Source organism: Symphalangus syndactylus, chromosome 9 (assembly GCF_028878055.3).
Source record: "Symphalangus syndactylus isolate Jambi chromosome 9, NHGRI_mSymSyn1-v2.1_pri, whole genome shotgun sequence".
NCBI classification, from domain to species: Eukaryota; Metazoa; Chordata; class Mammalia; order Primates; family Hylobatidae; genus Symphalangus; species Symphalangus syndactylus.
The window spans coordinates 124,732,740-124,749,207 of NC_072431.2; the positions used below are offsets into that span (position 1 = coordinate 124,732,740).

A 16,468-nucleotide genomic window follows, 5' to 3' on the forward strand; every position below is an offset into this window, starting at 1 on the left:
TTGTCATAGATAGCTCTTATTATTTTGAGATACGTCCCATCAGTACCTAATTTATTGAGAGTTTTTAGCATGAAGGGTTGTTGAATTTTGTCAAAGGCCTTTTCTGCATATATTGCGATAATCATGTGGTTTTTGTCTTTGGTTCTGTTTATATGCTGGATTACATTTATTGGTTTGCGTATGTTGAACCAACCTTGTATCCCAGGGATGAAGCCCACTTGATCATGGTGGGTAAGCTTTGTTTTTTTTACTCTCACTGATTTATTTTCTCTCCATAATGACCAACATTAAATGATCACAGATACAGACTTATCTTTGATGTGCTGCTGGATTCGGTTTGCCAGTATTTTATTGAGGATTTTTGCATCAATATTCATCAAGGATATTGGTCTAAAATTCTCTTTTTTGGTCGTGTCTCTGCCAGGCTTTGGTATCAGGATGATGCTGGCCTCATAAATTGAGTGAGGGAGGATTCCCTCTTTTTCTATTGATTGGAATATTTTCAGAAGGAATGGTACCAGTTCCTCCTTGTACCTCTGGTAGAATTCGGCTGTGAATCCATCAGGTCCTGGACTCTTTTTGGTTGGTAAGCTATTGATTATTGCCACAATTTCAGAGCCTGTTATTGGTCTGTTCAGAGATTCAACTTCTTCCTCGTTTAGTCCTGGGAGGGTGTATGTGTCGAGGAATTTATCCATTTCTTCTAGATTTTCTAGTTTATTGGCGTAGAGGTGTTTGTAGTATTCTCTGATGGTAGTTTGTATTTCTGTGGGATCGGTGGTGATATCCCCTTTATCATTTTTTATTGCATCTATTTGATTCTTCTCTCTTTTCTTCTTTATTAGTCTTGCTAGCGGTCTGTCAATTTTGTTGATCATTTCAAAAAACCTGCTCCTGGATTCATTAATTTTTTGAAGGGTTTTTTGTGTCTCTATTTCCTTCAGTTCGGCTCTGATTTTAGTTATTTCTTGCCTTATGCTAGCTTTTGAATGTGTTTGCTCTTGCTTTTCTAGTTCTTTTAATTGTGATGTTAGTGTGTCAATTTTGGATCCTTTCTGCTTTCTCTTGTGGGCATTTAGTGCTATAAATTTCCCTCTACACACTGCTTTGAACGTGTCCCAGAGATTCTGGTATGTTGTGTCTTTGTTCTCGTTGGTTTCAAAGAACATCTTTATTTCTGCCTTCATTTCGTTATGTACCCAGTAGTCATTCAGGAGCAGGTTGTTCAGCTTCCAAGTAGTTGAGCAGTTTTGAGTGAGTTTCTTAATCCTGAGTTCTAGTTTGATTGCACTGTGGTCTGAGAGACACTTTGTTATAATTTCTATTCTTTTACATTTGCTGAGGAGAGCTTTACTTCCAACTATGTGGTCAATTTTGGAATAGGTGTGGTGTGGTGCTGAAAATAATTTATATTCTGTTGATTTGGGGTGGAGAGTTCTGTAGATGTCTATTAGGTCCACTTGGTGCAGAGCTGAGTTCAATTCCTGGATATCCTTGTTAACTTTCTGTCTCGTTGATCTGTCTAATGTTGACAATGGGGTGTTAAAGTCTCCCATTATTATTGTGTGGGAGTCTAAGTCTGTTTGTAGGTCACTCAGGACTTGCTTTATGAATCTGGGTGCTCCTGTATTGGGTGCATATATATTTAGGATAGTTATCTCTTCTTGTTGCATTGATCCCTTTACCATTATGTAATGGCCTTCTTTGTCTCTTTTGATCTTTGTTGGTTTAAAGTCTATTTTATCAGAGACTAGGATTGCAACCCCTGCCTTTTTTGTTTTCCATTTGCTTGGTAGATCTTCCTCCATCCTTTTATTTTGAGCCTATGTGTGTCTGTGCACATGAGATGGGTTTCCTGAATACAGCACACTGATGGGTCTTGACTCTTTAACCGATTTGCCAGTCTGTGTCTTTTAATTGGAGCATTTAGTCCATTTACATTTAAAGTTAATATTGTTATGTGTGAATTTGATCCTGTCGTTATGATGTTAGCTGGTTATTTTGCTCATTAGTTGATGCAGTTTCTTCCTAGCCTCGATGGTCTTTACAATTTGGCATGATTTTGGCAGTGGCTGGTACCGGTTGTTCCTTTCCATGTTTAGTGCTTCTTTCAGGAGCTCTTTTAGGGCAGGCCTGGTGGTGACAAAATCTCTCAGCATTTGCTTGCCTGTAAAGTATTTTATTTCTTCTTTATGAAGCTTAGTTTGGCTGGATATGAAATTCTGGGTTGAAAATTCTTTTCTTTAAGAATGTTGAATATTGGCCCCCACTCTCTTCTGACTTGTAGAGTTTCTGCGGAGAGATCCGCTGTTAGTCTGATGGGCTTCTCTTTGTGGGTAACCCAACCTTTCTCTCTGGCTGCCCTTAACATTTTTTCCTTCATTTCAGCTTTGGTGAATCTGACAATTATGTGTCTTGGAGTTGCTCTTCTCGAGGAGTATCTTTGTGGCATTCTCTGTATTTCCTGAATCTGAATGTTGGCCTGCCTTGCTAGATTGGGGAAGTTCTCCTGGATAATATCCTGCAAAGTGTTTTCCAACTTGGTTCCATTCTCCCTGTCACTTTCAGGTACACCAATCAGATGTAGATTTGGTCTTTTCACATAGTCTCATATTTCTTGGAGGCTTTGTTTGTTTCTTTTTATTCTTTTTTCTCTAGACTTCCCTTCTGGCTTCATTTCATTCATTTCATCTTCCATCGCTGATACCCTTTCTTCCAGTTGATGGCTTCGGCTCCTGAGGCTTCTGCATTCTTCATGTAGTTCTCGAGCCTTGGCTTTCAGCTCCATGAGCTCCTTTAAGCACTTCTCTGTATTGGGTATTCTAGTTATACGTTTGTCTAATTCTTTTTCAAAGTTTTTAACTTCTTTGCCTTTGGCTTGAATTTCCTCCTGTAGCTCGGAGTAGTTTGATCGTCTGAAGCCTTCTTCTCTCAACTCGTCAAAGTCATTCTCCGTCCAGCTTTGTTCTGTTGCTGGTGAGGAACTGCGTTCCTTTGGAGGAGGAGAGGTGCTCTGCTTTTTAGAGTTTCCAGTTTTTCTGCTCTGTTTTTTCCCATCTTTGTGGTTTTATCTCCTTTTGGTCTTTGATGATGGTGATGTACAGATAGGTTTTTGGTGTGGATGTCCTTTCTGTTAGTTTTCCTTCTAACAGAGAGGACCCTTAGCTGCAGGTCTGTTGGAGTTTCCTAGAGGTCCACTCCAGACCCTGTTTGCCTGGGTGTCTGCAGCGGTGGCTTCAGAACAGCGGATTTTCGTGAACCGCGAATGCTGCTGCCTGATCGTTCCTCTGGGAGTTTTGTCTCAGAGAAGTACCTGGCCGTGTTAGGTGTCAGTCTGCCCCTACTGGGGGTGCCTCCCAGTTAGGCTGCTCAGGGGTCAGGGACCCACTTGAGGTGGCAGTCTGCCCGTTCTCAGATCTCCAGCTGCGTGCTAGGAGAACCACTACTCTCTTCAAAGCTGTCAGACAGGGACATTTAAGTCAGCAGAGGTTACTGCTATCTTTTTGTTTGTCTGTGCCCTGCACCCAGAGGTGTAGCCTGCAGAGGCAGGCAGGCCTCCTTGAGGTTGAGAAGCCCCGCAATCTGCTGTCTGTAAGCTGAAGACCCAGAAAGCCTGTGTTGTAGTTTAAAGCCCTGATAACTGGAGAGCTGATGGTGTAGATTCCAGTCCGAGTTTGAAGTCCTGCAAACCAGGATCACCGAAGGCAGGAAAAGATCAAAGGTTCAGTTCAAGAAGTCTAGCAGAGAGAAAGTGAATCCTCCCTTCCTCTACCTTTTTTGTTTTATTCAGACCCCAAATGGATGATGCCCACCCACACTGGTGAGGGTAATCTCTTTTACTCAGTGCCTTCACAGACACTCAGAAATATTGTTTAACCAGATACCTGGGCATCCTGTGGTCCAGTCAAGTTGACACATAAAATTAACTCTCCACTGAGCATGGTGACTCATGCCTGTAATCTCGGCACTTTGGGAGGCCAAGGAGGGTGGATCACTTGAGGTCAGGAGTTTGAGACCAGCCTGGCCAATATGGTGAAACCCAGTCTCTACTTAAAACACAAAAATTAGCTAGGCTTGGTGGCACGTGCCTGTAGTCCCACCTACTCGGGAGGCTGAGGTACAAGAATTACTTGAACCCAGGAGTCGGAGGTTGCAGTGAGCTGAGATTGCACCACTGAACTCCAGCCTGGGTGACAGAGTGAGACTCTGTCTAAAAAAAAAAAAAAAGACAATTATCATGCATACCTTCACTTACACCACTGTTTCATAATAGCATTTTTACCTTTTCAGCTGTGTCTGGTGTCCCTGAATCCATATCCTGGTTCCATATCTCCCAAAAGAAATAATCTTGCAGGTTTCGGGTTGGGAATGAGGGATAGAGAACGTTTCCCTGACTTTGCCAAGGGAGGAAATCTAGGAGTCTTAACTGCTTCTGGGACTTTTAATGGTCTCTTTTCAGCTCATCCCACCAAAGAGGTATGGCACTTCCAATTCCTGAGCTTTTGTGAGGTTCTGCAGTGTCAGTAAGCTTGCTTCCAGGCATCACCTCTGAAAACAGTTGGGTTTCAGTTTTCTCTGGTAAGTCCATATGTTCACCAGTACATTAGCTCCCTAAAGCTGCCATACAATTACCACCAACTGGGTGGCTTAAAACTATGGAAATTTATTCCCTCACAGTTATGGAGGCTAGAAATCAGAAATCAGGAGGTTGGTTCCTTCTGGGGTCTCTGAGGGACAATCTGTGCCATGCCTTTGCCTTAGCTTCTGGTGCCTGCTGGCAATTCTTGACATTCCTTGGCTTGCAGGTGAATCACTCCAATCTCTGCCTCTGTCATTACGTATTCTCCCTGTGCATCTGCCTGTGTCTAACTTTCTCTCTTTTTGTAAGGACAGCAGTCATTAGATTAGGGCCCACGATAATCAAGTATCACTTTTATGATTTTTTTTTTTAGACGGAGTCTTGCTCTGTCACTCAGGCTGGAGTGCAGTGGTGCCATCTCAGCTCACTGCAACCTCTGCCTCCCAGGTTCAAGCAATTCTCCTGCCTCTGCCTCCTGAGTAGCTGGCACTGCAGGTGTGCGCCACCATGCTCAGCTAATTTTTGTGTTTTTAGTAGAGACAGGGTTTCACCATGTTGGTCAGTCTGGTCTTGAACTCCTGACCTGAAGTGATCCACCCACTTTGGCCTCCCATAATGCTGGGATTACAGGCCTGAGCCACCACACCTGGCCATCACTTTATCTTATTTTGATCACATCCACACAGACCCTATTTCCAAATAAGGTCACAGTCAATGTATCCTTTGGGGGGATGCAACTCAACCCTCGTCAACTGATTTCTGAACTTTTGTGGCATTTTTCTGTTGTCTCTTCTCCTCTTTTCTTTGTTCTTATGAGTATATGGTCCCTCTGTCTCCTTTTTTAACATTCTTTCTCTTTGTTTTAGGGAGGCTTCTTAAGGAATGGAGGAAAGTGGATGTTTTCAAGGTATGTTAACTGGAGTATTTATTATTGCTGTTTTTCAGTTGAATAGCACTAGGTTTGCAGTTGTAACCTATAAAACTGCATTTATTATACACAATTTCAAGTTCAGAACCAAACCTTTGCTCTGAATAATAATTTTGTAATCATCTTTTGTAGAATGTGAATGAAATTTTTAATTCAAACATTTGACATTTAATGTCTTTGATCCTGTTCGTATGTTTGCTCCACAGTGATTTTGAAGGAATGGGTAGAGTTGACCAAATTTGATATACTTCTTCAGGTTATCAGTGTCTGTCATTTTGAAACAAAATTATTTTAATAAATGTTTTATATCTGGTACTTACTATGCAATAGTACTATTCTTTTTAATATTTATTTTTAATTTGCAGATAATTGTGTATACTTATAGAATACAATGTGATGTTTTGATATATGTATACACTGTGGAATGATTATATCAAGCTAATTTACATGTTCATTACATCAAATACCTATTATTTTTTCGAGTGAGAACATTTCAAATCTACTCTTCTAACAATGTTGGAATATGTAATATATTATTATCAACTATGGACACTATGTGGTGCAATAGATCTGAAAAACTTATTCCTTCTGTCTAACTAAAACTTTGTACCGTCTGATCAATATCTCTGCAGTACCCACTTCCAACCCCCAGCCTCTTCTAACCACCATTCTACTCTCTACTTCTATAAATTCGACTTTTTTAGGTTCCACATATAAGTGAGATTATGCAGTATTTGTTTCTCTGTGACTGGCTTATTTCACTTAGCATAATGTTCTCTAGTTTCATCTACGTTGTCAAAAATGACAGAATTTCCTTTTTTAAGGTGGAATAGTATTCCATTGTATGTGTACCATTATCCATTCATCTGTTGATGGATACTTAGGTTGGCTATTATGAATAATGCTGCAATGAACATAGATGCCCAGATATCTCTTTAACATGTAGATTGCAATTCCATTGTATACATACTCAGGAGTGCAATTGCTGGATCATATAGTAGTTCTATTTTTAGTTTTTTGAGGAACCTCCATACTATTTTTCATAACGGCTGTGTTAATTTACACTCCTACCAACAGTGTACAAGGGTTCCCTTTTTCTTACATTCTCACCAACCGTTGTTATCTTTGATAATGTCTATTGCTACTGTAACAGGTGTCAGGTACTGTCTCATTGTGGTTTTAATTTGCATTTCTCTGATACCTAAGGATGTTGAGCATATTTGAATAAACCACAGTAGTACTAAGTGCTTTGCTAAGACTAACTCATTTAAGCATCATAACAGTCCTGTGAGGTAATTTCTATTTCTACTCCATTTTACCATAAGGCAGATAACATTCAAAGAGGTTAAGTGAATTGTCCAAAGTCACACAGCAAGCACTGGAGGTAAGATTCAAACCTGAATAGTCTATCATTTCAGAGTATTTTCAACACTATGCAATACTATCTCTCTAGCAATCAGCCAGATTGAATAAGGTCTGTAGTTCACAGAGCCACTTGCATTTTTAATCCTAGTTTAATTAACTTATGAAATTTGTATCTAAAGGGTGCATTTTTTTTTTTTTCAATAGAGACAGGGTCTCACCATGTTGCCCAGGCTGGCCTCAAACTCCTGGGCTGAAACCATCCTCCTACCTCAGCCTTCCAAAGTGCTGAGATTACAGGCGTGAGCCACCATGTCCCGCCAGGATACATACGTTTTACTGTATCCTCTGAACCTCCCTTTAATCAAGAGAGTGGACAAAAATGTGGGTCCCTCGTTTTCAAAATGGCAAGTAAAAGAGGAAATAAGGATATGCAATGTTTAGTTATTTTCTGCTGCCCTCTTTAAGTTGGTTGGGATTCTCTTTGTCACTACTTTGGGAAGATAACTTACCTTCTTATCCACTAGGGCTAACTGGAGCTTTTCTCATGTCTTTATGGTTACTGGGAAATTTTCAAATCAAATTCACTGGGAGTGGTTTGAAATTGCAGAATTTTTAGCCTCCCAATGTTTTATTTTCCTCTAGTGAGTTGGACATAAATAATATCCTCTTTCGAGATTTGTATCTTTGAAAGACATTTTTTTTTTTGAGTTTCTCAGTGAAACAAAGAAAAAATTAGAAGGTGGTTGGGCGCAGTGGTTCACGCCTGTAGTCCCAGCACTTTGGGAGGCTGAGGCAGGTGGATTGCTTGAGCTCAGGAGTTCGAGACCAGCTTGGGCAACATGGCAACACCCTGTCTCTACTAAAAATACAAAAATTATCTGGGCATGGTAGCACATGCCTGGGGTCCCAGCTACTCAGGAGGCCTAGGTGGGAGGATCGCTTGAGCCCAGGAGGCAAAGGTTGCAGTGAGCCAAGATTGTGCCACTGCACTCCAGCCTGGGTGACAGAGTGAGACCCTGTCTCAAAAGAAAGAAAGAAAAAACTAGAGTGATATCAGTTTTATTAGAAAAAATAAAATAAAATAATTTTAAAAATTGCCAATCTCCCTGGAATTAAGCCATAATATGTCCATAGCTTTGTATCAGATTGCTGGCTTTGCTTGGGGAGAAAATTATATTTGTTTGTGTTATTTTTCCTTTTTTGTCAAATCTGTGATGACACAATTGTCATCAATATACTTTTAAATCCATGTCTTCATTGGGGATGATGCTAGTGAGCTTATGTGGAAAAATTATCTATATGGAAGCAGAATTGATTGATGACTGCCGGCACCTTTGTTTTTCTCTTAATAATTATAATATGATACTTTAAAATATGTGTTTTTATAGAAATCCATGTCAAACAAGATACATAGAATGCGATTCTGTAGAATACTAATAAATGAGAATTCAGATGTGGACTGCCAGAACTTTAGAGTGACAAGTAAAATAAGTGAAATGTAAGGATGGCATGGTTCGAGGTTTTGTAAATAAAATGCTACAGAAGAAAAGGATCCTAATCACAATACACGTTTAGAAAACACACAACAATAGTAGCTATGAAATGTGTATGTTTTAGATCTAAAAGTTACTGGGTTTGCTATGCAGGCAATAGTCCTTGGTGAAACATGGATTAATAAAAGACAGAAAATGGAAGCAAGAATTCCTATGTATTCTTTAAGAGTGTCTGATTCTAGCATTTATCTAAATTTAAGCTCTGGATCAAAGAGAATGTTTTTAGACTGGGCGCAGTAGCTCATGACTGTAATTTCAGCACTTTGGGAGGCCAAGGTGAGCAGATCACCTGAGGTCAGGAGTTCAAGACCAGTCTGGCCAACATGGTGAAACCCCATCTCTAAAAAATATAACAGTACACCAAGCCGGACATGGTGGCTTACACCTATAATCCCAGTTACTTGGGTAGCTGAGGCAGGAGAATCACTTGAACCTGAGAAGCAGAGGCTGCAGTGAGGTCGCGCCACTGCGCTCCAGCCTGGGCAACAGAGCGAGAGTGTCTCAAAAAAAAAAAGAAAAAAAAAAAGAATATTTTTTAAAGTTTTTTTTTTTTTTCAGTCTTTGTGTACTTTCAAGGCCATAGATGTCATAGCTAGCTTCTTAAGCATTTCTTTCTGCATTTGTTATGAGAGCTGCTGAAAATTAAAGACAAGACAGGATGCCACTTAAGATCCCAGGACTTGGAATGTAGCCAGACACTCAGCATTAAAGTGTATTCAGGGCAGGATAACCACATAGAGTGGCACATGTGTAAGGAATCATAGGCTTAGCCAATTGAATTTCTAAGGTTCTAAATGATGAAAGTCATTCACTCTGGCAGTCAGGAATGAGATGAGTCCCTGTGACTCAAGCTGTTGGCCACCCCGTAGGATAAATCAACTTTAAGAAAGCCCAGAGCCCCCACAGCATTATAATTCTGATTCCCAAATATGCTATAAATTAGGACTTCTTTTAGGGGCTATTGATAGTGGGCCACCTAATTAGGGACATGTGAGTGATTGTATTACACAAGAAACAGATTTGGGAAGAATAAATTTTTTGTCTAAATTGCTGTACCAAAAGTCAGCAGAAGCTTCAGGCAGAGCTGATCCCAGATCATTGCTGCTGATGGGCTGCAAATGAGCTGTAGCATTAATCTTTGACACCACACTCTTGGCCTTACCTTTGACCACTTTGACTCTGGCAAATTATACAGCTAAATGGTGATGAAACTGGTCTGCCCAATTATGCTTAATCCAGATCAGTTACCCTGGGACCATGTAACCTTTAGTTAGCAGTAGCTAGATCATCCAAACACATCTTTGAAAGGCCCCAGAGGTTCCCCAGTCTTCATATTTACAGTGGATGAAAAGTCCAGCTGATTCACCAGTTCATTTCTTTTCCTACCACAATTTCTTAGACTCTAGCTCTGAGCACAAACTGGCACATAATGGGTACTCAATAAATATTAATTGACTTACCAGCCTCTTTAATGAATAGCAGTCACCATCATTAAATAGTTACTCACCCATCCTTTCATCTGTTCAGTCACTTGTTCATTCAAAACATTTATTAAGCCCCAGTTATGTGTCAGAACTATGTTAGGCACTGGAAAGACGAAGATGACACGGTTGCTATGTTCTAGGAGCTTATAGTGTACCGAGGAGTCCTATAAAAGTATAGTCAGTATTCCTGCTAGTCACGTAGAAGAGGTGTAAGAATTATGTAAGTCTTTATCACACTCCAGTCTTCCAGACACAGTGCTCCAAAGTAGTCTCTTTAAAAGAGCTGATCTAATCATTTTACTCTGTGACTATCACAGAATTGATCAGACAAAAATTCTGAACTAGTAGTGTTACTACCAGGAAATAAGAAATGACACAAGTTCAGTTAATATGAGGAGTTTGCTAGGTGATGTTACAAGGGAACGTCAAAAGCAGCAACTGAGATCAAGATCATGGAAAACAGCCAAGGAAACAAGAGCTGGGAATGTAGGGGGCAGTTACTAGAAGGATCCAACAGGATATTACTATTGAGGAATTGTCTTATACGAGGTCATTCTCCTCACCCTCCAAACTGTGTGTTTAATTTCTGAGTATAAAGTTATATATTACTTTTAGGGCTGGGTACAGTGGCTCATTCCTGTAATCCCAGCACTTTGGGAGGCTGAGGTGGGAGGATCACTTAAGCCGAGACCAGCCTGAGCAACATAGCAAGACCCTGTCTCTATAAAAAATAGTAATAATTTTAGAAAATTTGAATAATATCTAAAAATAAAAAGAAAATTAATTATCATATTATGCCACCTAGATGCAACCTCAGACAATATTTGGTATATTCAGTGTTATTCTACATGTATCATATTATAGTTTGTTAAATGAAATAGTACTACACATAAAATTTTGTAACTGGCCTTAAAAAGTAAGCTTTATAACAAATAAACATTGTCAAAATGTTTCATCGGTATTTTAATGGCTACATAAATATGCCACTGGACAAATGTTTGATAAAGCAATTAACTATTCTCTTAGTCATAAGTTTTTACTATGTGTCATAATTTTTTATTACTGCGAATAACTCTATGGTCAACATGTTTGTACATAAAGTTTTAAAAAATATTTTGGAATATTACCTTAGTTCAAATTCTTAGAGGAACTGCTGGCTCCACAGATAGGAATAAACTTAGTGTCATAATCCATATTCCCAAATTGCTTTGTAAACAAGGCAGCTTGAAATTGAAACAAAATAACGTATCACATTGTGACTACAGTTAAGAATATTGTATTGCATACTTAAAATTTGCTAGGAGGGCACATCTGACATGTTCTAAGCACATGCACACACAAAGGTACTGTGTGAGATGATACTATGTTAATTAGCTTGATTATGGTGATTATTTCACAAAAATACGTGTATATTAAAACATCAAGTCGTACATCTTAAATGTATACAATTTTTATTGGTCAATTATATCTCAATAAGGCTGGGGGAAAAGGAGAGTAAAATAAAAACGTTTTAAAATAAGTAAATAAATAGAAACAAAAAGAGTGTATGTTATTTTCCCATTGGCACGCGTTAAGGGCACTGCTACTTGGGAATAACCTACACGTGGTAGGATAAAAAAATAGGGGCTTGTCTGATTTATCTCCATTCTACTTGTCTTCAGCCCCTTCAGAGTTATAACCTAAAGATCAGGTTTTAAAAAATGGATTGGACGAAGGATTGGCAAACCCAGGTTCTAGTCCCATCCTTGCCATTTGTCTCCTCAGAAATCTTGAGAAGTCACTCAATTGTTCTGAAACATAGTTTCTCAAATTGTAAAATAAAGATGTTAGAAAACAAATTGGAATGAAAATGTTTTTTATCAGTTAGAAGCAGTACTTGAGAGTGCTCTTTTCAAAATAGCATTGCCATATAACAGTCTTTGCTAATTGTTTTGTTTAGTATTTCTTTTGAGGTTGAACAGTGAGATGGCTGTTTTGTGCTCAGCCTTCCTTAGCATGAATTTGTGGTACGTAGGAGGTGATTGTCTAGCCAGGGACTTTATTTCCCACCCTACCTAGAATCAATGGTAGTCTGCTTCAAACAGATTTATCAGGAGCTCTTTTTCTGGGAAGGAGGTAAGATTTCAAAATTATTCAGTTCATGCAGTTTTCTACCTGTTACATGATGGTAAGAGAGAGGGTAGAAATTACACATAAAGACAGTGTATGGGAAACGTATGAGCAGGTCCTTAAACGCTTCTGCTATAGATTGAATTTGTCTTCCCCAAAACTCATGTTGAAATTTGAATCCCAGTGTGCTAGTGTTGGGAGGTGCAGCCTTGGGGTGGTTTGGGTTATGGGGGCAGATCCCTCATGAATGGCTTGATGCTATTCTTGCCATAGTGAGTGAGCTCTCACTCTCTAAAGACTGGGTCAGTTCTCATGGGAATTTTCCCAACAAAGTGGGTTGTTATAAGTCAAGAGGTAGCCTTTGGGTTGGCCTCTCCACACATTTTTGCTCTTCCTTTGACCTTCACCATGTTATGATGCAGCACCAGATGCCAGGGCTCTGTGCTTGAACTTCCCAGCCTGCAGAACCATGAACTACATTAATCTCTTTTCTTTATAAATTACCCAGTCTCAGGTATTCTGTTATACAAACACAAACAGACCAAAATAGCTCCTTGACAGACAAGATAGAAGAAATCTGTTTTTTAATAAGGAGCAATCATCAGTTAAATAAGGCAAGTTTAGAACAGGCATTATTTTCTTTTGGAGGAAATACGTTTGTCATAGAGCTGCTTATTCCCTGGGCTCTTAGAAGGAAAGCACATTGTCATATCTACAGCTGCAGTACAGCTGCTTCTTTTTTGTTTTTTCTTTTTTTTGGAGGAGGACAACACATTTAGTTTTATTTCAGTCAAATCACGCTTTCTTTTCCAACTGCTACAAAGTGCATCTAGAATATTCTATTACAGATCCACTTTAAAAAGGTTTCCTGTGACATTACAGCAAGTCTCTTTTTTCAAACAGAGGAATAATCCCAAATTCTTCCTCAAATAAAACTAAAAACTCCATTCCAGTAAATGGTAAATACATAAAAATTACAGTAAGCCAGAGACTTAAAAGGACAGCCAAGAAGTCTTCCAACAGTTTATTAGAAAGAATGTAGACATTAAAAAAAAATCCCCAGTGTCATGAACATAAATTGAGGTTAAACACACGTGTATGTTTGTACATATCTAAACGTTATTCTCACAGTTCTGCAAAGCAGCTAGCTCCATTTTACAGAGGAATATTTTAATAAACATACCCCAGGCCTTTAATCCCAACACTCTGGGAGGCTGAGGCGGGCAGATCGCTTGAAGTCAGGAGTTTGAGAGCAGCCTGGCCAACATGGCGAAACCCTGTCTCTACTAAAAATACAAAAATTAGCTGGGCGTGGTGGTGCGCACCTATAATTCCAGCTACTTAGGAGGCTGAGGCACAAGAATCACTTGCGCCCAGGAGGCAGAGGTTGCAGTGAGCCGAGACTGTGCCACTGCACTCCAGCGTGGGTGACAGAGTGAGGCTGTGTTTAAAAAAAACACACACACATACACACACACACACACACACACACACACACACACACACACACATACACAAAGAAAACAAAAACATACCCCAAATTGATGTTGGTATTACACAGATCTCAAAACCCAGTGAAGTTTGATAGCTTTTCATTCCCTAGTACATCACTGATGACTCTGTCATTAGTTTGCAACTGATCTCAAATGCTCCCAGAACTCTCTGGGATACTAGGAGAGAATATCCTGAGATTGCTTTTTTTAGGGAGCTAGTCAAAACCCTGCTCTGAAACAGGGTTGGACAGTTTTGGCAATGGCAGGTCACAGGTCAAAGCTCCCAACTTCCCATCTCCTGTCAACATAACCCTGCTGCCATTACTAGATTTGCATTTCCATTACATGGTGACCAAATTTACTCTTAATTTTTTTCTGATAACCAGAACTTGCTGGTGGGTATGTATCCTTGGTACAAGTCACTGTCACCTCTGGTTATAGCAGTGGAGCAAAGTGGTAATGGGAAAATTCCTAGGTTTTTGGCTTGAGCAAAAGGCAGATAGAGGTAGATGAAAGGTGAGGAACACGGGGAGAGGAGGAGGGAGAGTTTTAGGCAAAAGAGCTAGCATGTCAAGTCCTACATGTGGGACTGTGGCACTTTCAAGGTAATAAGTGAGCTCTGGAGAAATGCCTCACCCTAGGACGTAGTATGTGGGCAACTGAGGAGGTTTAAGAACCAAGTTCAAAAGAGGCCCCCAGAGATTCATCTAGAGGGGATTCCCACATCTAAGAATGTTGCCTTCATTCATCCATTCATTCAGTAAACATTTAGCAGTGTAGGACTAGTATTGTTTGAGGAGGGACGCCCTGGATATGGAGATCTTAACATGTAACTAGAGAAAACATTGGCTTCCTGGGCTGTGGTGGGAACTACCTCCTGACAGGTAACTCCCTGCTGGAGAATCAGCAAACTGACATCTGTCTGTTTTCTAACACTCGTATCTTATGGAATCACATCTTTTTTTTTTTTTTTTTTTGAGACAGAGTCTTTCTGTGTCACCCAGGGTGGAGTCCAGTAATGCGATCTTGGCTCAGTGCAACCTCTGCCTGCCAGGTTCAAGTGATTCTCCTGCCTCAGCCTCCTGAGTAGCTGGGACTACAGGCACCTGCCATCACACCGAGCTATTTTTTATATTTTTTGTAGAGATGGAGTTTCACTATGTTTGCCAGGCTGGTCTCAAACTCCTGACATCAGGTGATCCATCTGCCTTGGCCTCCCAAAGTGCTGGGATTACGGGTGTGAGGGAATCACATTTTATACTCCCTTCAAAATACAGGTGTGTGAAGGAACCGGTGTTTTAATCCAAGAGTGTAAGAATGATTTCAAACAAATGGCGCCCTTTACAAATCAACAAGAGACTACATAACTTTAAAAATTTATTTTTTGGACACTTCCCATTTACTCTCTTTGTTTTCAGAAAATGGTTAGCCACAGCCGGGCATGGTGGCTCACATCTGTCATCTGTAATCCCAGCACTTTGGGGGACCCAGGCGGGTGGATCACGTGAGGTCAGGATTTCAAGACCATCCTGGCCAACGTAGTGAAACCCCGTCTCTACTAAAAATACAAAATTAGCTGGGCGTGGTGGTGCGCGCCTGTAATCCCAGCTACTCCGGAGGCTGAGGCAGGAGAATTGCCTAGAACTCGGGAGGTGGAGGTTGCAGTGAGCTGAGATTGCACTATTGTACCCCAGCCTGGGCGACAGAGACAGACTCTGTCTCAAAAAAAAAAAAAAGAAGGAAAACGGTTAGCCTCTTGTATGTGTGTTTCATTCATGTTTATAAATTTACAACTTGGGCATAATACAAGTATTTGTTCTGTCTTTTCCCCATTTGCTTATATTACAAATGACACAGTCTTCCTCCATTGTCCTTTGTGGGTGTAGTTGGATGTCCCCGCTCTGGTATGAGCAGGCCAGAGTTCAAATGCTGCCTTTGTTGCATACCAACTGCAGCTCTGGCATGTAAGATGGTAAAAAACAAATAAAACTACCACCTGTACAGGACCGTTGTGAGGATTAATGAGAGAGTGTCAGTTTAAGTGCTCCATAACTGGTAGTTGTTGTTTCTGAGTTTATCAGGAAATCCCTTATCACGAACAATTTGTGTCCTTAATCTTTTTTCTTCCTTTCCTGCTTCAATATATCATATGCCTCTGGCCAACCCATACTCCTGGCGGTTGGATCTTGGCCCCTTCTCTAAGATTTTTCTTTCACGTTCCCCCTGCCTATTTATGGGTGTTACAAAAGTTATTGCAGTTTTTGCCATAAAAAAAAAAAAAAAAAAAAAAAAAAAAAAAAAAAATTGCACAACCGCAATTACTTTTGCACCAGCCTAATATATGTTCCAGGCGGAGCTGGGAGGCGTTGGGGTGCACACAGGGAGAGGAGGACACGCTGGCCTGAGAGTTAAGGGCGCCGGCCCCACAGGGTCAACCCGCCCAGCGGTCACGAAGGGAGGTGGAGTGGGGGGAGGCAACACAGGGCAGGAAGAGGGGAGGGCAAACGGGGTGCACATGGGGACTGTGGCGACGGCATGGAAGAGACAGCCAGTTAGAGTCTAGGCCCACTTAGGCGATGAAGGGCAGGTGAAGAAATCCGGTTCTGTCTTCCTGCAGTCCTCCCTTGGGGAGCCCCCATCCTATCCTGCTCTGGACCGGGGCAGCTCCTGGAGGGCCTGCGATCGAGATGAAGCCTCCGAGCCTCCCAGAAGGGACTCCGAAGTGCACGCAGCGAACCCCGCGGTTCCCACGCACCCCCTAGGGTGGGTGGGCGAGCTGGGCACCTCCGTTCGGAGAACTGAGGCGGGATCCGCGCTGTAGCTGTTGGAAACGCGGTTGGCGGCAGGGCCCAGCTTGCGGGGGATCCCCGTCCAGGTCCCAGCGGAGGGGCCAAGCTTCCGGTTTCTAAGGGCCTGGCTGCGTTCCTGCGGTCACAATCAGGGGTCTTTGCTTTCGC

The 16,468-nt window shown here is 41.0% G+C and overlaps 1 protein-coding gene across 1 annotated transcript in view; it reads left to right on the top strand.

Moving 5' to 3' along the window:
* FREM1 (FRAS1 related extracellular matrix 1) overlaps positions 1 to 16,468 on the top strand; it is a 293,398-nt gene that overhangs the window by 49,502 nt on the left and 227,428 nt on the right. The window contains exon 5 of the mRNA XM_063609109.1: positions 5,446 to 5,486. The gene's annotated coding sequence lies outside the window, so the exon portion shown is untranslated. The remainder of the gene's footprint in view (positions 1 to 5,445; positions 5,487 to 16,468) is intronic.